Source organism: Saccopteryx bilineata, chromosome 1, assembly GCF_036850765.1.
Source record: "Saccopteryx bilineata isolate mSacBil1 chromosome 1, mSacBil1_pri_phased_curated, whole genome shotgun sequence".
Lineage (NCBI taxonomy): Eukaryota > Metazoa > Chordata > Mammalia > Chiroptera > Emballonuridae > Saccopteryx > Saccopteryx bilineata.
The window spans coordinates 342,548,906-342,575,888 of NC_089490.1; the positions used below are offsets into that span (position 1 = coordinate 342,548,906).

Consider the following 26,983-nt stretch of genomic DNA (forward strand, 5'->3'; position numbering starts at 1 on the left):
AAATCACCCATAAAAGCACAAAGTCAGGGGAGGACAGTAAAGGGACCATTCACTGAGTGCCTGAGTCAGATAAGAATCACGTGAGGTGCTTTAATAGGACTCACATGTAAAGCAGGAGTGGCTATTAATATGCCCAACAGTCTAGGGCTCTGATCCAATCTCAGAACTGTCTGCTTTATTATAATAGGTGACACTTTATCAGGCAGCTGCAATGACCCAAACCATTTGAAGAACTAAAAAAGGAAAACTTCAGATGGGACCTGAAGCCAACACACTAAAGCTATACACATATGCATCTCATGTGACAACCTTATCAGATAAATAGAGCAGGTGATACTTTCTTCATGAGTCTCAAAGAGAGGTCATGGAACTTTCCTGAGATCACATAATAATAGTAGACTGAGCATGGAACCCACGTTTTCTGATAGATCCCCCCTCAGAGATGTTCTAATTCTAAGGATGCAACAAGAAGTAGTATATTGCATAATGTCCTATTTGCAGGTCCTGCTTCTACCACCCTTGTTGATAGTCCTAATATTTCAGAGCTGGAAAGTTGCACAAATTCCTAGCTGAGAGAGGTAAGGCAGGTCCGAGCTTAAGAGAGGAAGCCTTGGTTAGCTGGAGGCAGAAGACAGAAGTTCTCGCTTTGCCATTTCATAGCTTTCGTTAAGTTACTTAGTTGCATGCCTCACTTTCTTCATCTTTAAAAAGGGGTAATAATAGTAACTACTTATAGGATGGTTGTAAAGATGGACAGAATTAATACATGTAAACTGCCTTCTTCAATACCTGGTAGGGCGTGAACGTATTTAGTTATTATTCTTGCAGGGAACACCACACCACATGGAGAAACTTCATGATAATCTCCCTCTTGCTTTCCTCATACTTTCCTTTTGAAGACTTGTGGGGAAATAATCTATGCTTTCTCCTCCTCTTCCTCCTCCTCTCCTCTTCCTCTTCCTCCTTCTTCGTATCCCCCAGCCCTTCCACATCCCTCTTCCTCTCCAAATCCCCCTGCCCCTCCTCCACAGGACAGCCTGGCTCAGAGCTTACATTAAACACTAGGGGCATTCAGTTGATAGCATTCATTTAGTTCAGGGCATCTTATATGATGATCTGCCTTGTGACATAGATATGGAAAAAGAATTGTTCCCAAGACTGGAATTGGAAGGGAGGTTGGTATTCTTGGTCATTGGCAGCAAGGCATGAAGCTGATGTCTACCAGTGGATCTAGCACTGGACAGCATTATTCATTAGACAGAATTGTGTCAGTAGAACTCTCCTGTTCCTCTTTCCTTGTGTTTTTCTCCCCTTCTCAGGGTCTCAGGTGTCTGATCTCCACAGGACCTCAGCCAGCTGAGCTGCCAGTAGGTACCTCTCTCAGGACCCATGGTTCCCTGTCAGACTGCCACCTCTCCCTGAATCCTGTTGCCTTAGGCTTTCTATGTGTCCGGCTACTCTGGTACACTGCATTTTAGGTGTTTGTGAAAAGAATTAGTGAATAAACAAATGTATTGAGGTAATATAAAAGCAATATAATCTGCTGATTATACTGAGTCATTAACACCCACTGCCTGGCCCAGGGCCTGGCACCAAGCAGTGCCTAGATGAAGATTTGTTAATATCAATAAATTACTATGTTTGATGTGACACATTTAGCATCCTAACTATGTGTTTGAAGCTTAGTTCAAATGCTTTCTCCTTTGTTAAACTGTTCTCAAATCAAATATAAACTCTCCCACTTCTTTTTTTTTCTTTAGTTAAGTGAGAGGCAGGGAGGCAGAGACAGACTCCCACATGCACCTGGACTAGAATCCACCCAGCAAGCCCCCCTACCAGGCAATGCTCTGCCCATCTGGCTGCAATTCTGTTGCTCTGCAATCAAGCTATTTTAGCGCCTAAGGCTGAGGCCATGGAGCCATCCTCTCAGTGCCCAGGGCCAACTTTGCTTGAACCATTTGAGCCATGGCTCTGGGAGGAGAAGAGAGAGAGAGAGATTGGGGGGGAGGGGCTGGAGAAACAGATGGTCATTTCTCCTGTGTGCCCTGACCGGGAATAGAACCTAGGACTTCTACACACGAGGCTGACACTCTACTGCTGAGCCAACCGGCCAGATTTTTCACACCTTTGTGTGAAAGCATATATACAAAAAGTTTATATTTATCTAGGTAAAGAAAAAACCAATCTTTCACTTCTGAGTCTCACAACAACCCTGTCTGGATTATCATATTCATTTTATAGTTGAAGAGACTGAAGCTTAGGAAATATGAAAGATGCCAAGTTCATGCAGTTCTTAAGTAGCTAACCTGACCCCAATACTTAGTTTCAGCTATGAAATTACTTCTATTGTGACATGTTATACAGGTGAATGTGTCTTTTACTTAGTTGTGTTTATGTTTTAACTTCACCACTAGAACAGAAGCTCTTTTAATCTGAGGACTGGCATATACTGCTACTTATGTCTCCCAGCACTTCACACATCGTAAATGTTCGAAAGTAAAATGCCAATTTATACAGGGTTCTTTGATGCTGGGATCAAGGGGGTGGCCAGTGGCAGAATTTCATATAAAATCAGTATATAGAGAAATATACTGCTCACAAAAATTAGGGGATATTTCAAAATGAATATGAAGCGATAAAATATCCCCTAATTTTTGTGAACGGTGTAGTTTTGGGCGAAAACAAACTAAACTTTTCCCCCTGTATAGAGCTCCCTATTGGGCCTTCTTAACTGTGGGACTGTGGAATGTGGCTGCGCAGGTCCACTCGTGGAGGTTTCTACCACTGAGTATAGCCTTTATGATGTCCCGTTCCTGAAGCCGCAGCTCTTGACTCACAGCATAGACTCAAGAGGACAGTGATGATCGGACACTACACGTTCTGGACCGAGGTCCTCCTGGGCTGAGACTCACCACTATTAACATCTAGATTTCCATTAATCCTCTCTTTTCACTGTGAGCTAATTTAAATCTTCTGTTCTCTAAGCTATTCTTAACCACACAGTCTTGGGCCTTGGCCTGGTTCCCAATTACAGATCATAACTCTCCATATTGGTTGTTGTACTTGCAAAAATAAAAGGAATTCTGCCCTTATTGATTCTCAGAAAAGAGAGGCTCTATTGGAATTTTGGGTAGCACAAGTCTTTGTTATGTAGAATTGTCCATGCATTGTTTAAGGTTACTATTTCTGGCCCCGGCCCTCTAACACCTGTAGTGACTCCCAGTCATTGTCACAACTTACCCCCCAAACACACATACACATTTCTAAGCCCCAAGAGGGTGGGCAGTACTGCCAGTGGTTAAAGCCACTATCACCTGATGTCTCTCTCTGCCACCTTGGTCCCTATTGACTTGAGTTCCTATTCAAGTTGGAACTAGGAATGGGGATGTTCCTCTCTATCTCTTGAGAAAAGAAGGCCTTCAGCTTCTCTGGAGCTCCCTATATTTGTGGGGAGACAAATTAAGGCTTTAAAAATAGGATCTCTTTGGGGATTGGGTTGCTGAGACCAACTGAATGCCACTGTTACTCTGTTGAGACAGATTTTAAGCACAGATTTTATTCTCATAAAATTTCATGAGGGCTAGGGGAGGGGCAGGGAATGAAAAGTGACTATTAATGAGTGTAAGGTTCCTTTTCGGGTGGTGAAAATACCCTGGAATTAGATAGTGATGATGTTTTCACAACCTGGTAAGTACCATATTTTTCGCTCCATAAGACGAACCTGACCATAAGACACACCTAGAGTTTTAAGGGGGAAATAAGAAAAAAAAATTCTGAACCAAATTGAACCAAATGTTGTGTTAAAATATTTAATAAAATATTGTATTTTTTGCTCCATAAGACGCATGGGCACTTCCCCTCCACTTTTGGGGGGAAAAGGTGTGTCTTATGGAGCGAAAAATACCGGATACTAAAAGCCACTGAATTGTATACTTTAATAGTGAATTTTATAACACTTGAAACAGTAAATTACACAGAAGAAAACATAGGTACTGAAGTTATGGACCTTGGTCTTACAGAGAATTTCATGAATTTGACTCCCAAAGCAAGGAGGAAAGTAAAGGCAAAAATAAGTGAATGGGACTTTATCTAACTAAAAAGCTTTTGCACAGCAAAAGGAACAGACAGCAAAACAAGCAACCACCCAAGGAGGAGATATTTGCAAACAACAGTTCTGACAAGGGTTTAATATCCAAAATATAGCCTGACCAGGTGGTGGCGCAGTGGATAGAGCGTCGGACTGGGATGCGGAAGGACCCAGGTTCGAGACCCCGAGGTCGCCAGCTTGAGTGCAGGCTCATCTGGCTTGAGCAAAGAGCTCGCCAGCTTAGACCCAAGGTCGCTGGCTCCAGCAGGGGGTTACTCGGTCTACTGAAGGCCCACGGTCAAGGCACATGTGAGAAAGCAATCAATGAACAACTAAGAAGTCGCAACGCGCAACGAGAAGCTGATGATTGATGCTTCTCATCTCTCTCTGTTCCTGTCTGTCTGTCCCTGTCTATCTCTACCTCTGTAAAAAAAATAAAAATAAAAATAAATAAAAAAAACATTAATTAAAATATCCAAAATATAAAAAGAACTCATACAATTCAAACAAACAGTCTAATTAAAAAATAGGAAGAGGCCCTGGCCTGTTGGCTCAGCGGTAGAGCGTCGGCCTGGCGTGCGGGGGACCGGGGTTCAATTCCCGGCCAGGGCACACAGGAGAAGCGCCCATTTGCTTCTCCACCCCCCCCCCTTCTTCTCTGTCTCTCTCTTCCCCTCCCGCAGCCAAGGCTCCATTGGAGCAAAGATGGCCCGGGCGCTGGGGATGGCTCCTTGGCCTCTGCCCCAGGCGCTAGAGTGGCTCTGGTTGCGGCAGAGCGACGCCCCAGAGGGGCAGAGCGTCGCCCCTGGTGGGTGTGCCGGGTGGATCCCGGTCGGGCACATGCGGGAGTCTGTCTGACTGTCTCTCCCCGTTTCCAGCTTCAGAAAAATACAAAAAAAAAAAAAAATAGGAAGAAGACTTAAACAGACACTTCTTCCCACAAAAAAACAAAACAAAAGAAAACATACAATGGTCAACAGATATATGAAAAGATGCTAACTTCAGTAGCTATTAGAGAAATTCAAATTAAAACTACGATGATATACCACCTCACACCAGTTAGAATGGCTATTATCAACAAGAAAAGTAACAAGGGTTGAAGAGGTTGTAGAGGAAAAAAAGAACCCTTATTCACTGCTTGTAGGAATGTAAACTGGTACAGCCACTATGGAAAGCAGTATGAAGTTTGTAAAAAATATATATATATATATATTTTAATATATATATTTATATATAAAAATATATAAATATATATATATATTTACTATATGACCCAGCAACCTCTTCTGGATGCCTACCCAAAAAAATTGAAAACATTTATTTGTAAAGATATATGCATCCCCATGTTCATTGCAGCATTGTTTACAATAGTCAAGATCTAGAAATAACCCAAGGGTCTTGTCAGTTGACGAGTGGATAAAGAAGCTGTAGTGCATATACACAATGGAATAGTATGTGGCCATGAAAAAGAAGGAAATCTTACCTTTTGTGACAACATGGATGGATCTGGAGATTGTTATGCTGACTAAGTGAAAGAAGCCAGGCAGAGAAAGACAAATACCGGATGATCTCATTTGTATGTGGAATCTAATGAACACAAGAAACTGAGGGAAAAAATAGAAACAGAGGCAGGGTTAGAGGGAACAGATAGACAGCTGTTAGAGGGAAGGGAGGAAAGAAGGCAGAATCAGGGAGGGTGGAAGGAGCCCTGGCCAGATAGCTTGGTTGGTTGGAGCATCATCCTGAAGTAGAGAGGTTGCCAGTTCAATCCCTGGTCAGGGCACATACAGGAACAGATTGATGTTCATCTCTTTCTCTATCTCTTGCTCTCTCCCTCCCTTGATCTCCTCTCTCCCTCCCCCTCTTCCTCCCTCTCCCTCTCTCCTTTCCTTCCCCTCTCACTAAAATCAATCAATAAATAAAATTATTTTTAAAGGTGAAGGAATTAGCCAAATCATATATACGTAACACATAGATACAGACAACAGGGTAGCAACTCGCAGAGGTAAAGTGGAGAATGGAGGTAGGGGAGGGGAGCAAAGGGGATAAAATGAGAATGGAAAGAAAGTTTGCACGGGATGTGGGCGGCACGATGCAGGGGATTCCGGGTGTTATATTGAGTGGGACACTTGAAACTGTGTCAACACAATAAATTAAAAAAATTTTTAAATGCATTTTAAATGTCAGACTACAGGAAGCTTATGGCCAGAGGTGACTGGCCCAAGGACTTCAGCTTTCATTAGGGCTGAATAAACAAAAGCTTTCAGTAACTCTGCACACACTCACTGATTGAAAAGTGCTGCTAGGCAATGATGGTTTTCCAGACTTCAGGAAGACTCTCTTCTATCTCTCCAGAGTCCCAGACAGTAATGTTACTTCAACTCTTTGGCTTCCTGCATTAGAACTGGATGTCTGTGGAAACAGAGTACACCAAAAATGGATCCATCCATCACTACAGATCCTACATACATTAAAAGAAAATAGATTCGTGGTGGCCAGGGTCTGGGAACAAGGGGGAAAGGATGGTGACTGCTAATGAGTACAGGATTTCCTTTTGGGGTGATGAAAATATTCAGGAATTAGATAGTAGTGATGGTTCTACAATCTTATGAATATACTAAAAATTAGTGAAAGCACAGAGGCAAATTTAATGGCGGGCGCACCGGGTGCACGCTCTGGGCCTCAACTTCTGAAGGGCCCTGCAAAACCCCAACTTTACACTTTTTTCTAATGTAAGGGGCCTAATGTTTTTTTTCTTCGTGTCTGGGGCCTCAACCGACCTTAATCCGCCTCTGCGAAAGCCCACTTTAAAAGGATGGATTTATTATGTAATTTATATCTCAATTTTGTCAAAAAGGGTAATAGAATATTATGGACAGCTGTGCCTGAATCATTTGGTAACTTATAAGCAAAGGACAAATCTTGTGAAAGACACATTATCAAAGCTGACACAGAAGGAAAGTAAAAATCCAAATAGCCTAAATAAATTAAATTTTAACTTAAACCCGCCCACAAAGAAAATTTCAGGCCAGATGGCTTCTCTGGTGAGTGCTAGCAAACGTTTAAAGAAGAAACGATACCATGTCCTTTGTCTCCAGATTGATCCCTAGTTTCAATACAGTCCCAATCAACATCCCAGCACTTTTTTTTTTGGTAGAAATTGACAAGCTGAATCTAAAATTTTTATGAAAATGCAAAGGAACTAGACTACCCAAAGCAATCTTGGAAAAGCAAAGCAAAGTTGAAACACTCACATTATATGATTTCAAGACTCACTGTAAAACTGCAATAATGAAGACAGTGTGGTATTGGCATAAGTATATGTAGAGAGATCAGCTGAACGTTATAGAAAGTACAGAAAGAGACCTACATATATTCGGTCATTGATTTTTCAACAAACGTCCAAGGTAATTTGATAAGGAAAGGGTATTTCTTTTCAACAAACACTGCTGGAACAGCTAGATATCTATATGGAAAATGTGGACCATGATCCTTACCTCAGTGTATACCAAAATGGATCATAGACTTAAACATAAAAACTCAACTTGTAAAACTTCTAGAAGGAAACAAAACACAAAGTCTTTTGACCTTGGAATATGCAGGAATTTCCTAGAAAAGAAATAAAAGGCACCCCCCAAAAAAGCTGGCACTATTTTAAAAATGATAAATTGGACTTCATCAAATTTAAAGACATTTGTTCTTTAAGAGAAAATTTTTTTAAATGAAAGAATAAGCCACAGTCTGGGAGAAAATATTCTAAATACTTATATCTGACCAAGGACTGTGTTTAGAATATAGCTCTTACTACTCAATAATGAAACAAATAAAATCCTCAATTAAAAATAGTCAAGGCCTAACCTGTGGTGGCACAGTGGATAAAGTGTTGACCTGGAAATGCTGAGGTTGCCAGTTCGAAACCCTGGGCTTGCCTGGTCAAGGCACATATGGGAGTTGATGCTTCTGCTCCTCCCCCCTTCTCTCTCTCTGTCTCTCTCTCTCCTCTCTAAAAAAATAAAAAATAAAAAAATAAAAAAATAAAAATAGTCAAAAGAGCCTGACCAGGTGGTGGCGCAGTGGATAGAGCCTCAGACTGGGATGCAGAGGACCCGGGTTCGAGACCCCAAGGTCGCCAGCTTGAGCACAGGCTCATCCAGTTTGAGCCCAGGATCACTGGCTCAAGCAAGGGGTCACTCGGTCTGCTGTAGCCCCCTGGTCAAGGCACAACTAAGGAACCGCAACAAAGAATTGATATATATTTCTCACCTCTCTCCCTTCCTGTCTGTTCCTCTCTCTGACTTTCTGTGTCTCTGCCACAAAAAAAAAAAAAGTCAAAAGATTTGAATAAACACATCACAAAACAAAATAAATGTCCAATAAGCATATGGAAAGTTGCTCAACACCATTAGTTATCAAGGAAATACAAATTAAAAATATAGTGAGATACTGTTAGATAGGATAAGGGTCTCAAGGTCTAGGTGATTCTCACTAAATGCTATTCTTGCTAAATGTTAAAATGTAGCACAGTATTTTGTAGATGCAGGAACCCAACTGGGTAAGTAGTCAACTGCAAAGAAAAAATCAACGTGTTATTAGCCAAATAATGTATATAAGCAATAGCTAAGCCTCCTTGCCTGGAGACAGGAGTTTTGGATGGGAATCCCTTGTTTCCTTTCCTTGCTGCTAGTAAATAAAACTACCTAAGGACCACATCTTCTTTATCCAGTCATCTATTGAAGGGCTTTTTGGTTGTTTCCATGTCTTGGCCACTGTGAACAATGCTGCAATGAACATGGGGCTGCATGTGTCTTTACATACCAATGTTTTTGAGTTTTGGGGTATTTACCCAGTAGAAGGATTGCTGGGTTATATGGTAGTTCTATTTTTAGTTTTTTGAGGAACAACCGTACTTTCTTCCATAATGGTTGTATTACTTTACAGTCCCACCAACAGTGAATGAGGGGTTCTTTTTCTTCACAGCCTCTCCAACACTTGCTATTACCTGTCTTGTTGATAATAGCTAATCTAACAGATGTGAAGTGGTATCTCATTGTAGTTTTGATTTGCATTTCTCTAATAGCTAATGAAGATGAGCATCTTTTCATGTATCTGTTGGCCGTTTGTATTTCTTCCTGGGAGAAGTGTCTGTTCATGTCCTCTTCCCATTTTTTTATGGGATTGTTTATTTGTTGTTGAGTTTTATGAGTTCTTTGTATATTTTGGACATTAGGCCCTTATCTAAGCTGGATAAAGAAGATGTGGTACATATACACTATGGAATACTACTCAGCCATAAGAAATGATGACATCGGATCATTTACAACAAAATGGATGGATCTTGATAACATTATACAGAGTGAAATAAGTAAATCAGAAAAAACTAAGAACTGCATGATTCCATATGTAGGTGGGACATAAAAACGAGACTAAGAGACATGGACAAGAGTGTGGTGGTTATGGAGGGGAGAGGGAGGGAGAGGGGGAGGGAAGGGCCACAAAGAAAACCAGATAGAAGGTGACGGAGGACAATCTGACTTTGGGTGATGGGTATGCAACATAATCGAATGACAAGATAACTTGGAGATGTTTTCTTTGAATATATGTACCCTGATTTATTGATGTCACCCCATTAAAATTAATAAAAATAAAATAAAATGAAATGAAATGAAAAAACATTACCTAAGGACAACCACATCTTATTCTTGAATGGAAGATTCGAAGCAGCAAACCTCTTAAGTTTGGTAACAATACCACTACCTATCCACTAAATTGGTTATGATGGCTAAGTGTTTTGGAGACTAGTTCTCATATATTGTTAGTAGAAATGCAAAAATGGACAACCACTTTCAAAAACAGTTTTTCAATTTTCCAGTAAAATTAAGCATACATGTCACCCAGCCATTCCACTTTTAAGTGTACACCTAAGAGAAATGAAAACATGTTCACAAAATAACGTGTACAGAAATGTTCATGGCTGCCTTATTCATAATAACTCCAAACTGGAAACACCCTAATTGTCATCTATAGGTGACTGGATAACCAAATTATGTATACCTTTATAAAATGGTATCCTATCAGCAATTTTTAAAAATTGCTGGCCCTGGCTGGTGGCTCAGTGGATAAGTGTCAGCCTGGCATATGGACATCCCGGGTTCGATTATTGGTCAGGGCACACAAGAGCAGTGACCATCTGCTTCTCCACCACTCCCTCTTCCCTTCCTGCAGCCAATGGCTCGAGTGGTTTGAGTGTGTGTACACACACACACACACACACACACACACACACTGAGGATGGCTCCTTTAAGCGCAACAGCCTCAGGCGCTAACAGTACTTGAGCATCAGTCCCAGAGGGGCTGACAGGTAGATCCCAGTCTGGGCACGTGCAGGAATCTACCTCACTATCTCTCCTCTCACCTAAAAAAAAAAATGATTCTTTCAATAATATGGATGAATCATAAAACTTTGTTATGCATAAGGAGCCAACCATAAAAAAACGTAATGTCCTATATGATGATCATTTCTGTAACAGAAAAGACAGATCTAATTTATAGTGATAGAAGGCAGGTCAGTGGTTGCCTGAGGGCAAGGTGAGGAATGGAAATCGGCCTGAACATGGTACAAGGGAACACTTTAGGTTGTTTGTTCTATCTTGATTGTGGTGTGGTTATATGGTATATATACATTTGTCAAAACTCATTAACCTAAAAATCTTAAAGAGGGTGAATTTAATTGTATATAAATTATACCTCTATAAGGTTGACTCTTAAAAACCAGGGTAGCCTGGCCTGTGGTGGCACAGTGGATAAAGTGTCAACCTGGAATGCTGAGATCGCCAGTTCGACCTAGAATGCTGAGGTCACTCGGTCAAGGCACATACAACAAGCAGTCAATGAACAACTAAAGTGAAGCAACTATGAGTTGATACTTTTCGCTCCCCCCACCCTCTCTTTCCTCTCTCTGTAAAATTAGTAAATAAAATCTTAGTACAAAACGGGGATAAATCAGAGGCCAAAAGGCCATTCTTCTAATGCTGTATACAACTTACTATAAAATAAAACCCTTTTAATGGATCATATATAGGCGATGGAATTGTCTGTATGTAGGAGTATTTTCAGATATATATACTACAGGCAGCTGGACTGATGCCTACCCAAGAGGTAGGCAGGGCATTTATTTGAGCACCTAAGGTAATCTTCAGAACCTTCCATCCTTTTCATTACTTCCATGGATTTTTGAGTGGTGTGATTAGGAAAGAGAAGCCAGGTTCAGAAAGAGCCCCGTGCCTTAGAAGTAGCTTTTTACAGTTATTTTCTCCTGACCGGCAGATTCCAGAAAGCACTATATGTTGTGCTCTTGTTCATGGATAGCCACAAGCTGAGTACCTTGGAAAGAGTCAGTCTTACATATTGGGGCAAGAAGCCCGACCTGACGCTTCCAACCCCGTCTTTTCCTGTGTCTTCAAGTGTCAGAAATTGAAGGGAAGTTGGAAATCCACGAATTCAACACTTGCACTTTATAAACGAGGAAACCATGCCCAGAGGAGAAGTGTTCTCCCTGCCAGCCCCTTTGCCGGGTTCACACGCCCAGCCAACTCCCATGCAGCTCCCTAAATTGTAACCACATTTATCAACTATCAGTGACGCTGCACTTGGGGAGCACAGCATTTCTCAAAATATGACTCTTGGTGTTCTGTAATCAAGTCACATGGGATTTGTATCCCTGAACCTTACTCCAGACCTACTGAGTCTGAATCCCTGTTGGGGTTCCCTTCCACCTGGGAGTATCTGTGTCAGAACAGGTGTCTCAGTAAGTCTGATGCACACTAAAGTTTTAAATACCTCTGTTGAAACCAGAAAGTCACACATCAAATGTGTGTTTAAGAAAGTCAAATCAAATCTCTAGGGATGCCAAAGCCCATGAAACTTCTCCCTTCCCGTGACTTGGGGCGGAGCAGCTGCTGAGAGAAGCCTCCTTTGTCCTAGAGCAGTGATTTTTGACCAGGATATTGCAGCCAGCACACTGACGTGCTGCCAAAAATTTTTAAATATGTAATACCTGACTATTTAGTCAGGGGCACTGACCTCTTTTCCTTTAGATTGTCAAATTAAAGTGACAACAGCTAACACAACAGTAGCCATCTAGAGTAAATAAACCCAAACTATCCCTATTATTTTTGTCAGATTGGCAAAAAATATTTTTGTTGGTGTACCTCAGAATTTAATAATTAATTTATGTGTGCTGTGAATTGAAATCACTGCCTAGAGCAGGGGTTGGAAACTTATGGCTCATGAGCCAGATGTGGCTCTTTTGATGGCTGCATCTGGCTCGCAGACAAATCTTTAATAAAAAAATAATGTTAAAAATATAAAACATTCTCATGTATTACAATCCATTCATTTCCTACCGCTCATGTTCATGGTTGCGAGTGGCTGGAGCCAATCACAGCTGTCCTCCAGGACAATGCCAAATTTTTCTTGGATAATGCTTAATGTACACGGGTTGTTGTATGGCTCTCACAGAATTACACTTTAAAATATGTGGCGTTCATGGCTCTCTCAGCCAAAACGGTTCCCAACCCCTGGCCTAGAGGAAACAGCCTGACTATATTCATAGGCATTATATGTGTGCCCTTCCCCTAACTTTGTCCTGGTTTTCTTGGGTAACCTTTGCTTAATTTAGTGCTTTAAATGCAACTTAGAGCATTCAAGGACAAGAAAGGGAGGTCCCTCAATGGAATGACCTTTATTTCTCCAAAATGCAAAGAGTTGGCAACAGCTCAATTGTTTTTTTGTCAATGGGAGAAGTAATTTTACTAATTGATTGCCTGAGTCCTCTGCAGAAAGATTGGCCTGGTCTTTGAGGAATGGATCTTATAGAATTTAGTCAGTGTAATCACTGACACAAGGCTTTTTGGTTTCCCAGATGTGACCCTCTCCTCACACATGCCAAGTTCATTTTACCCCTTTGTTTTTGATGCAGTCAAGGCAAAGAATGGGTAGAGTGCACTGTGACATGACAGGCTTGTCAGAGAGATGTGGCTGTGGTTCACTTCCTCACCGTAAGTCATAACAGCACACCTGTTGGCTCAAGTGGGAAATCCTGGGAGCCTTTCTTCTTTCTTCTCCCATATTCCCCATATTCAGTCCATTCCCAAGGTCAGTCATTACAGTCTCTGAAATGTATCTTTTTTTTTTTTTAGATTTTATTTATTCATTTTTAGAAAGAGAGAGAAGGGAGGAGGAGCAGGAAGCATCAACTCCTATATGTGCCTTGACCAGGCAAGTCTGGTGTTTTGAACCGGCAACCTCAGCATTCCTGGTCGACACTTGATCTGCTGCACCACCACAGATCAGGCCCTGAAATATATCTTGGATATATATGTCTTTTCCCACTCTCCTGATCCAAATCGCCATTATTTCTTGGGCAACTGTCTATCTGGGCTTCCTATCCATGTTCTTCATTTGCCACAAGCCAGTGATCTGTTAATATGAAAAAAATGTAAAACCATTTAGTGGTCTCATTTTCTATTGATTTAAAAATACAGAAGTAATGGGTTAAAGTGTGAAAAGACTCCATATTTCATTTCTCTGTTTACCCACTCCTCTCTCAGGAAGCCATTGGTAATAGTTTGAAATGCTTTTCTAAGCATTTGTAAACATATATATATATATATATATATATATATATATATACACACACACACACACACACACACACACACCTACACACACACACACACACACACATATCTATGTGGTGGTGTGCATATACAGTTGACTCTTATACAACTGGGGTTAGGGGCACCAGTCCTCCCACATCACCCACCCCCCTCCTTACACAATAGAACATCCACGTGTAACTTCCACAAAATTTCAGTGATCCCTCAGTATCCACCGAGGGTTCCAGGACCCCATGGAAACCAAAATCCAAGGATGCTTAAGCCCCTTATATAAAGTGGCATAGAACAGTACATATAGTCAGCCCTCCACATCTTTGGACTCCCAACCATGGATTGAAAATACTGTTTTGGTTGGTTACATCTGCAGATGTGAAATCTGGGGGTATGGAAGGCCGACTGTGCATTTATTGAAAAAAAAAAAATCTGCAAATAGGTGAACCTGCACACTTTAAACCGGTGTTGTTCAAGGGTCAGCTGAATATGTGTACATAAATATGCAAGGTTTTTAATATAAATAGTATCATACTATGTTGTCTTTAAGCTTGTTTCTTCCATTGCTGGTACATCAACTTATTTTATTATGCTTCTATTGAGGGATCTTGTTCTATTTAAGATAAAATCTAAACTTCATGAAATGGCCTTCAGGGCTCCAGACGATCTGTCCCTGCCTTTCCCTTGTGCTGCTTTCCACTTTGCTCACTGTACCCAGCCATTGGCATCCTGTCAGGCCCTCCCTTGAGCCAAGGCTTCTTCCTCCTCTGGGTCTTTGCACATTGCTCTTCCCTTGGCCTGGGCTGCTCACATAGGTTCCCACATGGTGGACTAGGTCCTTGAAAAACACACCCAAGCATTACTTATACACTGAATAAGTGGTTTGCATGTATGCATACTTTAAAAAAACGTAGATATTGTAAATAATAAAATAATTGAGTTAATTCATAGTAACTTTTACTTATTAGTTAATAAACACTAAAATATACACTCTGGCCATGGCCGGTTGGCTCAGCGTCGGCCTGGCGTGCGGGGGATCTGGGTTCGATTCCCAGCCAGGGCACATAGGAGAAGCGCCCATTTGCTTCTCCACTCCCCACCCCCTCCTTCCTCTCTGTCTCTCTCTTCCCCTCCCGCAGCCAAAGCTCCATTGGAGCAAAGATGGCCTGGGCGCTGGGGATGGCTCCTTGGCCTCTGCCCCAGGCGCTAGAGTGGCTCTGGTCGCAGCAGAGCGACGCCCCGGAGGGGCAGAGCATCGCCCCCTGGTGGGCAGAGCATCGCCCCTGGTGGGCGTGCCGGGTGGATCCTGGTCGGGCGCATGCGGGAGTCTGTCTGACTGTCTCTCCCCGTTTCCAGCTTCAGAAAAATACAAATAAATAAATAAATAAAATATACACTCTTGTTTTATGGGGGAATTCTACAATTTTAATTTTTACATTAATAATTGATAGTAAGAACACTTGATCTACAGAAAATGTGTAAAACCCAGGATATGAGACCCTTTCCCTTTTTTTAATTTTTAAATAATTTTTATTTTTTAATTGCAGTTGACATACATTATTATATGTTAGTTTCAGGTATACAGCCTAGTGATTAGAAATTATATAACTTACTAAGTGATCACCTAATAAATCTCACACCCATTTGACACCATCCATAGTTATTAGACTATTATTGACTATGTTACCTATGCTGTACTTTACATCCCCATGACTGTTCTGTAACCACCAGCTTGTCCCTCTTAATCCCTTCACCTTTTTCACCCAGTTCCCCCAAGCCTCCTCCCATCTGGCAGCCACCAAAATGTTCTTTGTGTCTATGAGTCTGTTTCTCTTCTGCTTCTTTATTTTGTTTTTTAGATTTCAATTCTGGTAGATACATATTTATTGACATATTATTGTTCATTTCTTAATCTCTTTTTATTCTTCTTCTTAAAGAAGACCCTTTAACATTTCATGTAACACTGGTTTAGTGTTGATGAACTCCTTTAGCTTTTTCTTGTCTGGGAAGCTCTTTATCTGTCCTTTAATTCTAAATGACAGCTTTTCCAGGTAGAGTAATCTTGGTTGTAGGTCCTTGCTTTTCATCATTTTAAATATTTCTGGGCTGAAAAGTTTCTGTTGCAAAATCAGCTGACAGGCTTATAGGAGCTCCCTGGTAGAGAACTAATTGTTTTTCCCTTACTGCTTTTAAGACTCTGTCTTTGTTTTTAACCTTTTATATTTTAATTATAATGTGTCTTGGGTGGGCCTTTTAGGTTCATCCTGTTTGGGACACTCTGTGCTTCTTGAACTTGTAAGTCTCTTTTCTTCACGTTAGTGAATTTTTCTGTCATTATTTTTTTAAATAGGTTTTCCAATTCTTGCTCTCTCTCTTCTCCTTCTGGCATCGCCATGATGCAAATGTTGGTAAACTTGGAAGTTTTCTCAGAGGCTGCTTACACTATCCTCATTTAAAAAAAATTTTTAAATTGATTTTTAGAGAGAAAGGAAGGGAGAGAGAGAGGAGCATCAATTTGCTCTACTTATTTATGCATTCATTGGTTTATTCTTTAACTTTTATTTATTTTTTATTTTTATTTTGAGAGAGAGAAGCATCAATTCATACTTGCTTTCTCTTTAGTTGTATATTGAGCTTCTCATACGTGCCTTGACTGGAGCCCTGCCAGTGTCCCATTGCTCAAGCCGACAACCCTGGTTTTTCATGAGAGCAACCTTTTGACTCTAAGCTAGTGACCTTTGGGATCATGTGAATGATCCCCCTGCTCAGAGCCAGTAACCTCTGGGTTTCTAACCAGTGACCTCAGCATTCTGGGTCAACACTATATCCACTGCGCCACCAGTGCTCAGGCCATTGGTTGATTCTTATATGTGCCCTAACCTGGGATTGAACTTTTAACCTTTGTGTAGCAGAACTACGCTCTAACTGACCTTCCAGGCCAGGGTCTATTCTCTTTCTTTTTGATTCTTTTTTTTTTTTTTTTTCTGCTCTGATTGGGTGTTTTTTGCTTCCTTATATTACAAATCACTGATTTCTCAGCTTCATCTATTCTGTTGACCCCTATAAATTATTCTTCATTTCAGTTAATGTATCCTTCATTTCTGACTGGTCTTTTTTTATGTCGTTGATGTTCTCACTAAATTCATTGAGCATCCTTGTAACTATTGTTTTGAACTCTGTATCTTACAGATTGTCTCCATTTTGTTCTTTTTCTGGAGTTTTGTTCTGTTCTTTGATTTGGGACATGTTCTTTGACGCCTCATTTTGGCAGCTTCCCTGTGTTTGTTTCTGTTTATTAGGTAGAGCTGCTATATCTCCTGGGCTTGGTAGTGTGGCCTAATGTAGTAGGTGTTCTATAGGGTCCAGAGGCAAATTCTCCCCAAACCCCAAGCTGGGCACTCAAGGTACAGCCCACCCATGTGGGCTGTGTATGTCCGCCTCTTATACTTGAGCCTTGATTGCTGTTGGCATGTCAGTGAGGGGCATTTACCCCTAGAGTGATCAGGTGCAAGGATTGGCTGAGATCACCAACCTCCAGCCCTGTGGAGGATCAGCTGTGCAGGGGCCCACTCCGCAGAGCAGGACTTACTTGAGTGAATCTGCCCCTTGAGTTTGTTGCTTCTGGAAATAATTAGGTAGTGATGCTTTGATGTAGTCTGAAGCTGTCCACTGAGTGTGCTGTCTCTGGAGCCTCCAAGAAGGTGCAGGCCAAGGTCAGCCACCACCTGTGTTCTGCCCAGGGCCATCGGCATGAGCTACACAGCGATTTGCAGATGGCTTCTACTTTTGCTGGGCTTAAAGTGCCAAGATAAGGCCAAGCTGTGAACCAAAGCCGGCTACCGCTAGTTCTGGGCCAAGGGCCACTTAGCGAGAAGTACTGGGCACAGTGAGGCTGCATGCTGCTGCTTTGAGAGATTTTTGGAAAATCTGAAGCATGAACTTTGACAGGCCATTCATATGGAAAAGCCACTGGAGACTTAGCTTGTGTGAGCCTAACAGTTGGGTGGGGTGGGGCCTCAGGGAATCACCAAGGCAGGAGCCAGGCTGCTAGAGTCTCTGATTTGGTGACTGCTTGTGGGCATTGAAGGTGAGGGCTCATCAAAGGAACAGTGGCCTCTGCCAGCACCCTCTCTGACAAAAAGCTGCCCGCCCCCAGCTTTCATCTTCATGCCAGACAATTCAGTTCTTCCCTAGATTCCCTGGTGCCTTTCCAGCTGCTGCCCAAGTGCTGGAACTCAGAGATGGTGAGTCCAAGTAAGTTCATGCATGCCCCCCCTTTTTTGTGACAGAGACAGAGAGAAGGACAGATGGGGACAGACAGACAGGAAGGGGGAGAAATGAGAAACATCAATTCTTCGTTGCGGCACTTTAATAGTTCATTGATTGCTTTCTCATATGGGCCTTGACCAGAGAGCTACAGCAGACCGAGTGACCCCTTGCTCAAGTCAGCGACCTTGGGCTTCAAGCCAGCAACCTTTGGGCTCAAGCAGTGACCTCAGGGTTTCAAACCTGGGTCCTCTGTGTCCTGGTCTGACACTCTATCCACTGCACCACTTCCTGGGCAGGCTATGCACGGGCCCTTTAAGAGGAATTGTCTAAGATTCCAGCAGCCTCAGTTCCCACTGGTTTTTACAGCCAGTAATGGGGACTTCTCTTCCTGGCACTGGAATCCAGGGCAGAAGGGGGCAGCTAGAGTGGGGCTGGTACCTCTCGCTCCTCAGGGTGACCTCCACAGCCTAGGTATCTCTCCCAATTTTAAGCCGCGATACATGGGACAAGCCCTTTCCACATCGCTACCCCTCCTGTCAGTCTCTACATGGCTTCTTCTTTAATTCCCTAGTTGTAGAACTTCCATTCAACCAGATTTCAAGTGGTTCTGAATGATTGTTCTGTAGTTTCGTTGTAATTCTGATGTAGTTGTGGGAGGAGGCGAGGACTACATTTACCTTCACCGCCATCTTGACTGGAAGTCTGTGTAAAGCCCTTCTAAGAAGACCCCAGAGCACTCTTCCAGCCTTTCTTTCCCTGATTTTCTTCCCAGTTTTTTTCCTCTCTTCAGCTTCACCAAACTTAGTTTTATTATTTTAACACACCAAGCTTTTTCTTATATAGTTGATGCTTCTATTCACAGATTCAGGTTGGGTTTTTTTAATTCACCTACTTGTGAAAATTTATTTGTAATACCAGCCCTGGCCTGTTGGCTCAGCGGTAGAGTGTTGGACCGGTGTGTGGAAATCCTGGGTTCGATTCCTGGCCAGGGCACACAGGAGAAACGCCCATCTGCTTCTCCACCCTTCCTCCTCTCCTCTCCTTTCTCTCTCTCTGCTTCTCTACGCTTGCCCCTCTCCTTCCTCTCTGTCTCTCTCTTCCCCTCCTGCAGCCAAGGCTCCACTGAAGCAAAGTTGGCCCAGGCATTGAGGATGCTAGAATGGCTCAGGTGCTAGAATGGCTCCGATTGCAGTGGAGCAACACCCCAGAGGGGCTGAGCATTGCCCCCTAGTGGGCATGCCAGGTGAATCCCAGTCAGTCTCCCCCGCTTCTCACTTCAGGGGAAAAAAATTTATTTGTAATTCCAAAATCAGTATTCGCAGTGTTTTCATGGTCAGTCAAACATGCACATGTGCAGAGCACTGAAAATTGGAGTAACCCACACACACAAGTTCCCAGCTGTGGCAGAACAAAGGCACACTCTCCCTTCCTGTTTCAGCTCTCACACTGTAAACCAGTGAGCTTCATCCTTCTATTTAATGCCATGTGTTTTTATGGTGATTTTTCTATTTAAAATGCCCCCAAGTGCAGTGTTGAAGTTCTGTCTGGTATTCTAAATGTAAGAAGATTGTACTGTGCCTTCTGGAGAAAATACATGTATTAGAGAAGCTACATTCAGACCTGAGTTATAATGCCCCAAGTTCATTGTTAATGAGTCAACAATGTATGTTAAGTATATACTAAATAAGGTGTGTTTACACAGAAATAGACATAATACAAGATTATGTATTGATTGGTTGACAAAAAATATTGTGACCAGATGCTTGCAGGAATCTAACCCTGTATTTCTTCTAGTAACTCAGTGTCCATGGTAACTTTATAACCATAACTTTTGTAAACAATGAGAGTCGAACACATTTTATGAGGCCAGTTTAACCCTGATACCAAAACCTGGCAAGGACAACACAAAAAAAGAAAACTACAGTGCTCACTTCGGCAGCACATATACTAAAATTGGAACGATGCAGAGAGGATTAGCATGGCCCCTGTGCAAGGATGACACCCAAATTCGTGAAGCGTTCCATATTTAAAAAAGAAAAGAAAAGAAAAGAAAACTACAGACAATATCTCTAATGAATACAGATGTAAAAATCTGAAACAAAATACTAGCATTCCAGTACAACACATTAAAAAATAATACATCATGATTCCAGGAGCACAAGGATGGTTCAACATATGGAAATTGATCAGTGTTATATACCACATCAACAAAACAAGGAACAAAATCATGATCCTATCAATAGATGCAGAAAAGGCATTTGATAAGATACAACATCCCATTATGTTTAAAACACTCAATAAAATCGGAATAGAAGGAAAGTACCTCAACATTATAAAGGCCATGTGTGACTAACTATCAGCTAATATCATACTAAATGGTGAAACAATGAAAGCTTTTCCACTAAAATCAGGCACAAGACGAGATTGCCCACTTTCTCCACTCTTATTCAACATAGTTCTGTGAGTTTTAGCCGAAGCAATCAGGCAAAAGAAAGAAAAGCATCCATATTGGGAAAGAAGAAGTAAAGGTATCACATTTTTCAGATAACATGATCCTGTATATAGAAAACCCCAAAGACTCCTCCAAAAAACTTAGAAACAATAGACCAATAAAGTTGCAGGATACAAAATCAATATACAAAAGTCTATTGCTTTCCTATACGCCAACAACAAAACTTCAGAAAATGAACTAAAAAAAAAAAATTCTTTTACAATTGCAACAAAAAAAATATAAAATATCTAGGAATAAACTTAACAAAGGATGTGAAGGATCTGTATACTGAAAACTATAAAACATTGAAAGAAATTGAAAAAGACAAAATGAAATGGAAAAATATTCCATGTTCATGGATTAGAAGAATGAACATAGTTAAAATGGCCTTATTACCCAAAGCAATATACAAATTTAATGCAATCCCTATCAAAACCCCAATGACATTTTTTTTTTTACAGAGACAGAGAGAGAGAGAGAGTCAGAGAGAGGGATAGATAGGGACAGACAGACAGGAACGGAGAGAGATGAGAAGCATCAATCATCAGTTTTTCATTGCAACACCTTAGTTGTTCATTGATTGCTTTCTCATATGTGCCTTGACCGTGGGCCTTCAGCTGACCAAATGACCCCTTGCTCAAGCCAGTGACCTTGGACTGAAGCCAGCGACCTTGAGCTTCAAGCCAGCGACCTTTGGTCTCAAGCCAGTGATCATGGGGTGATGCCTATGATCACACGCTCAAACTAGCAACCCTGCACTCAAGCTGTTGAACCCACGCTCAAGCCAGTGTCCTCGGGGTTCCGAAACTGGGTCATCCACGTCCCAGTCCTATTCTCTATCCACTGCATCACCACCTGGTCAGGCCTAAACAAATTTTTTTTAAAAGAACAATGAGCCCTGGCCGGTTGGCTCAGCAGTAGAGTGTGGGCCTAGTGTGCGGAGGACCCGGGTTCGATTCCCGGCCAGGGCACACAGGAGAAGCGCCCATTTGCTTCTCCACCCCTCCGCCGCGCTTTCCCTCTCTGTCTCTCTCTTCCCCTCCGGCAGCCAAGGCTCCATTGGAGCAAAGATGGCCCAGGCGCTGGGGATGGCTCTGTGGCCTCTGCCCCAGGCGCTAGAGTGGCTCTGGTCGCAACATGGCAACGCCCAGGATGGGCAGAGCATCGCCCCTGGTGGGCGTGCCGGGTGGATCCCGGTCGGGCGCATGCAGGAATCTGTCTGACTGTCTCTCCCTGTTTCCAGCTTCAGAAAAATGAAGAAAAAAAAAAATTTAAAAAAAAAAAAAAGAACAATGAGTCAGCTGTACTCATATTATTCTTGTGTCCCTAAAAATTTCCCTTCCAGCATTATTTCTTCAACCATCAAAGCTCCTCTCATCCTTCCAAACCCAGTCCACGTGTCACCTGTACTATTCAGTTTTCCCTGACTGCTCCCAAGCAGGGTGGTCTCTCTTCATACCACTGTTAGAGCAATGACCTCAGTGTACTGAGTTACCTGTGTTCTGGACGTGACTGTCCTTTCCATAGATCTTGAGGTCCTAAAGAACCCAGCACTAATAGGTTGTTAAATGTTGAGTGAATGATTAGAAGGTGGGAGGGAGGAAATGCAGTGGGGATATGGAGAGGGTGGAGTAAATACTAATGAAAATGAAATTGAACATGAAGGTAACAGAATGTGGATTGACTAATGAATGTGACAAGAGCATGTGGAAAGGACCCTTGAGTTACTCTTGTGGTAACAAACTGGTTCTGAATCTTACTATAGGACACATGCTTAAAACCTGTGTTGATTAGATAATGGCCTAAATTACCTAACTTAGAGAAGAGTTTAGTCACCTAAGACAACAGGGGAGACCCTAGCTTCAGGATCAACTTGTTTTAGAACTCACATTTTATCAGGAGCCATCTTTTTAACTTTGCTCCTTCTGGGTTGGCTGGTCTCAGACTCCAAATGTTGGTCCTTGCAACTTCAGGCTCTTATTACCACAGCCTTCTGTCCAGTGAGTGCAAGAGCCCCTTTGAGGAACACAAACAAAAGTCCTAGAGTTGAATCTTAATGGTTGAGCTAGCTTGGATCACCTGTTCATTTGTTGAACCAATCACTGGATGAAATGCATTAATTGGCTTAATCTAGGCTCCCATGATTTTACACACACATTCCTGGCAAAGCCTAGAATTGGCTTTGTCACATAAAATACACAAGGTTTTCCAAGTGATCTTGTGTTTATAGTATCTGTGTACCATCTCATCCAGGATAGAGATGGTTAAGAATCCTGGAAGTGTCACATTAGCAGATCATCTGATTGGGTGGTTTCATTTGTTTTTAACAAAAAAGGGAGCAAATAGAACATGTACCAAGCACTGTGCTAAAGTCTGGAGATAAAAATGCCCCTGACCGCAGAATGTAGCAGTCTTGTGGTAAAATAAAGTTCATTCTGTGCCCTAGGAACAAATAAGGTTCACTAGAGTCCGAGAGAAACTTTATTACTCAGATGAATGAGTCAGGAGCATATATATAATTATGCTGCCCTCTCTTAGGGGATTTGGATTTAAGTGGAAATAATTTTGGACTAGGAGCTGAGGCCTAGATTTTAAGCGGTCTATTGCCGTCACCAAATAATGGTGAACTTGACCTTTTATAAACTCTGTGTTCAGTGTTTCTCAAAGTGTAGTCAGTAGTGATCTACATTAACTTGTCCTCAAGTTCTTTCTGGACCCTATCTCTGACCCACTGGACCAGAAGATCTGGGGCTTTGATCTCTGCAAATTGTTTAACCTCAACGAACCTCATTTTTCTCATTTATAAAAAGGGGATATTTGCCTTGCAGCATTGGTGTGAGGATTAAATGTGTTAATGGATAAAAAGCACATGACATGTAGTGGGAGCTCAGCAGGTGCCATTCTTGCCTCCCTCAGTATAAAATCACTATGGTCCACAGTAGTTACAGGATTCCTAGAGGAAGGATAGCAGGAAGCCCTTCCTCACTCAGGAAGTGTTTTTCCAGAAATGTATGACTGTTACATGACCCACTGGACTCCCTTACTGTTTATTTTTAAGTGCTATGGGACATCAGACTGGCCTAGCATACTTCATGCTGCAGTGTATTGGGATATTGTTGTATACATCATACATTCAAAAATCAGATCAAATTCTCTGTTTTTGTGATTGTTTGAGCTGGAACTCGAACCACATCACCACCTGGAATTTTCACTAAGAGAAAGGTTAGTGTGAGTGAGTGTGTACATGTGTGTGTTTTCTTGGTGAATTCTTTTTATATAAAGCAGAGAGCTTTTGAAGATACAAGTAATAACGTTTTAAATATCCCTGACTAATCAGTTCAGTTTACTGATAACTTGTGAGCTCAGTTAGATTCTGATTAGCTAACTATAATCCTCACTTGACAGAATTAATTCTCCTAGTTTGTTGGCAGTTTTTAGCTCTACCCTCATCAGAAAGAGGGAAGTTAAAAGGACACGCCCATTTCTAGGAGTTACACAAAACTCTCTTCCAAGAAATGTCTTGACCTTTCTACAACTTGAGCCACAAGGCATGGGACATTTGTTATCTGGAAAGATGGTTTGAGGCTCTGAAAAGTGCTTAGTCATCAAAGTTCTGTTATCTTTGATATAATACCTAAGGCAGGACAGAAGATTCTGGAGTTTTAGAAATATTTTCAACTGTCAAGGCTGAAACTAAAAGGGAGTTCTGGTTAATATTTGGTTATTTAGTAAAACACATTCCTCTGTTCCAATAATCTGAGAAATCTGATTAAATGAAGTATTACCATATTCGATTTTCTTGGTTAAAAATACATTAGGCTGTCAAGGTTGGAAGAGACCTTAGTCCCTTGTCTGTCTGCTGATCTATTATTTAAGCCCTTTCTTCAGTCTCCTTCCCCACCCCTAGCCTACGCCAAGGGTCAGCAGGCAAATCTTACCCATCATCACCTCTTTTTTTTTTTTTTTGTATTTTTCTGAAAATACAAAAGGGAGAGAGAGTCAGACAACAGACTCCCGCATGGGCCCGACCGGGATCCACCCGGCACGCCCACCAGGGGGCGACGCTCTGCCCACCAGGGGGCGATGCTCTGCCCCTCCATGGCGTCGCTCTGTTGCAACCAGAGCCACTCTAGCGCCTGGGGCAGAGGCCAAGGAGCCATCCCCAGCGCCCGGGCCATCTTTGCTCCAATGGAGCCTCGCTGCGGGAGGGGAAGAGAGAGACAGAGAGGAAGGAGAGGGGGAGGGGTGGAGAAGCAGATGGGCGCTTCTCCTGTGTGCCCTGGCCGGGAATTGAACCCGGGACTTCTGCATGCCAGGCCGACGCTCTACCACTGAGCCAACAGGCCAGGGCCCATCACCTCTTTTAATAAATAGTTTTATTGGAACACAGCCACTGCCGTTTGCTTACAAACTGTCTGAGGCTTCTTCCATGCCACTATAGATTTGGGTAGTTGTGACAGATTCTGTGGCCAACGAAACCTGAAATATCTACTCTTCATCCTCTACAGAGAAAGTTTGCTGACCCCTGGCCTAGGCTTTCTCCTCTTTAGTACCTCCAGTGATGAAGAGTTTTTCAGTTTCCAAGGCACTGACTTTAGACCACTCTTTCAGATTTTTATTTATTTATTTATTTTTTAGTGAGAGGAGGGGAGATAATGAAACAGACTCCTGAACGCTCCCCTAACCGGGATCCCTATGGCAACCCCTGTCTGAGGCCGATGCTTGAATCAACCGAGTTATCCTCAGCACCTGAGGCCAGTGCACTCCAATAGAGCTATCCTCAGTGCCTGGGCCAGTGCTCAAACCAAACAAGCCACTGGCTATGGGAGGGGAAGAGGGAGAGAAGGGTGAGAGGGATGGGTGGAGAAGCAGATGGTCACTTCTTTTGTGTGCCCTGACTAGGAATCAAACCCAAGACATCCATACACCAGGCTGACACTCCAGCTACTGAGCCAACCAGCCAGGGCTTAGAAGATTTTTCTTATACTGAGCCAAAATCTGCTAGTCTATAGCATGCCCATGTTGGCACAAGTTCAACTTTAGTATGTGGATTCTATCAATATAAATCAAATTGCTCTTCCTTTTGTCAGTTCCTTCTATCTTAGGACACAACATGACTCCAGGCAGAAGCTCACTGAGTTCTGGTGCCATAAGATTTCACATGCTTTCATCACCACCTGAACGTAACGTAACACTGCCATGTGATCAACACTCCAATGTAAAGTTAAATTGGGGTACACCTGAGTTTTCTAGGTGCCAAGAGCAACAGGTAGAATCATGACCTCATTCTACATGCTTGGGACCTTGTAATCTAATCCAGACAACAGAGACAGGTTCATGTGGGACATGTACTGTCTACTCATCAGCTGGAAGTGATGCAGCTTCCGGGGCGTATGTACCCATGGTGCATGTCTGTGGTCTGGGTGCTTGTGAAATGGTTTGTTTTTGACTGGCTTTGGATACAAAAGGAAAACAGTCACTTCTGTTTCATCAGAGAAGGTGGTTGCGTTCTTTTAATCTAGACACAAATAGAAGGTTCTAACTCTAAATCCCTATGCAGTGTACTTCTGTAAGCCCCATTGTTGAGTAGTGTCTTTGCCCTGTTCTTTCACTGTTACAGGCTATTGTAACAGCTTATTAAATAGTTTTCCTGCCTCTTAATTTTCCTTTCCCTGGTTGGTCTTCCTCATTCTTCAATTAAGAGCACAGCAAACCTTGTCATTTCTCTGTTGGTCTGTACTCTTCAGTGGCTCCCCACTACCAATAAAGGAAAGATAAAACTTCTTAGGACGGCACCTAGGCTTTCTAGGACCATCAAACTCTTCTATTCCTCCTTGTCTACAGTTGGTCAAATAAGTTTGTAAATATTATATATATGTTTGCTCGCTTATAGTTTGCATTGGGTGTGGGATACAGGCTGTAAGCAGGTAGGGTCATTATAGCCTAAGGCTCAGCTTTAAGACTAAGCTTTTCCCACCCTTTTAATACTAAGATCTTTTCAAAACTAAGCTTTTCCCCACACCCTTGACTGTTGCATGATGTGCGGTGGTGCACTCTCATGAGGAATCCCATTATGCCTCAGATAAGTGACTTTGTATCAGAGACTTCCTTGTTTGTATATTGAATTAAAGGTTTTGATTTCTACACTATAAAATGGGGCAGAAGAGCCCATGCTGGAGAAGAGCAGAGAAAGGCCATGTGGAGGAGAGGAGAGGCAGCCAAGATGGTGGAGTGCTGAAGGAGAAGCCAGTTTGTGCAGAGAGAAGGAGATGGGGAACAGAGGTTGTTGGGCAGATAAAAAATGTATTATGCTCACTTTGTTAAAGATGGTGCTGCCCACGTGGAGGCCGTCGTCCAGGTGATATTAATGTGTGTTGAGAATCCTTGTAGCCTGGGGCTTGGTTTTGGGATTAAGCCTTTCCCACCCTTTTTGATGTGGGGTGGTACAATCCAATCATGCCTCAGAGA

At 42.2% G+C, this 26,983-nt stretch overlaps 1 protein-coding gene and 1 non-coding gene across 2 annotated transcripts in view; both read left to right on the plus strand.

Moving 5' to 3' along the window:
• The window catches only part of GAB2 (GRB2 associated binding protein 2), a 207,456-nt gene that overhangs the window by 106,010 nt on the left and 74,463 nt on the right, over window positions 1–26,983 (plus strand). The gene's annotated exons all lie outside the window — the stretch shown is intronic.
• On the plus strand, window positions 19,948–20,054 carry LOC136321609 (U6 spliceosomal RNA). Its single transcript, XR_010728756.1, has one exon. It is a non-coding gene; the product is annotated as a U6 spliceosomal RNA (small nuclear RNA).